The following is a 749-nucleotide window of genomic DNA, read 5'->3' as shown; positions in this document are numbered from 1 at the left end:
TATATATATAATCCAAAAAAATAAAAAAAGAAGGAAAAACACAATGTGAGGACATGGTACATGCAAAGTATTAATAGATGCTCAGCGAAGGAAAGAAAGTTAGTTTTATGTTTGGAGCAAAGCTCTTCTTGGACAGGAAAGTCCAAGAGAAAAGAACGACAGAGGAAAAAAAAAAATCGCCAACGATCCACATGTAGTTACATTTTGAAATGTAATTACACACACACATATATGTATGTGTGTGTGTGTGTGTGAATCATTGGCGATTTTCTTCCTCCATCTTCCCTTCTACAGGACTTTCCTCTGTTTCCAAAGAAGAGTGTCTGCTAATAGTTCACATGTCCCACGGCCTCGTGTTGTTGTTTTTCTGTGTTTGTTCTTCTTTCTTAGATTTATCATCATCATCATCATCATCGTTTAACGTCCGCTTTCCATGCTAGCATGGGTTGGACGATTTGACTGAGGACTGGTGCAACCGGATGGCTACACCAGGCTCCAATCTAATTTGGCAGAGTTTCTACAGCTGGATACCCTTCCTAACGCCAACCACTCAGAGAGTGTAATGGGTGCTTTTACGTGTCACCCGCACGAAAACGGCCACGCTCGAAATGGTGTCTTTTATGTGCCACCTGCACAAGAGCCAGTCCAGGGGCACTGGCAACGATCTTGCTCGAAAACCCTACAAGGCCAGTCAGGCGGTACTGGCAACAGTCACGCTCAGGATGGTACATCTTATGTGCCACCCGCAC

The 749-nt window shown here is 43.7% G+C and overlaps 2 protein-coding genes across 3 annotated transcripts in view; one reads left to right on the top strand and one right to left on the bottom strand.

Moving 5' to 3' along the window:
* LOC106868486 (LIM domain-binding protein 3) overlaps nucleotides 1-749 on the top strand; it is a 366,710-nt gene that overhangs the window by 97,370 nt on the left and 268,591 nt on the right. The window lies entirely within an intron of this gene.
* LOC106873837 (bone morphogenetic protein receptor type-1B) overlaps nucleotides 1-749 on the bottom strand; it is a 119,803-nt gene that overhangs the window by 894 nt on the left and 118,160 nt on the right. The window lies entirely within an intron of this gene.

This window comes from Octopus bimaculoides, chromosome 7 (assembly GCF_001194135.2).
Source record: "Octopus bimaculoides isolate UCB-OBI-ISO-001 chromosome 7, ASM119413v2, whole genome shotgun sequence".
Classification (NCBI taxonomy): domain Eukaryota; kingdom Metazoa; phylum Mollusca; class Cephalopoda; order Octopoda; family Octopodidae; genus Octopus; species Octopus bimaculoides.
Note: the sequence above shows the minus strand (reverse complement) of the source record. Positions and strands in the feature narration are given on the sequence as shown.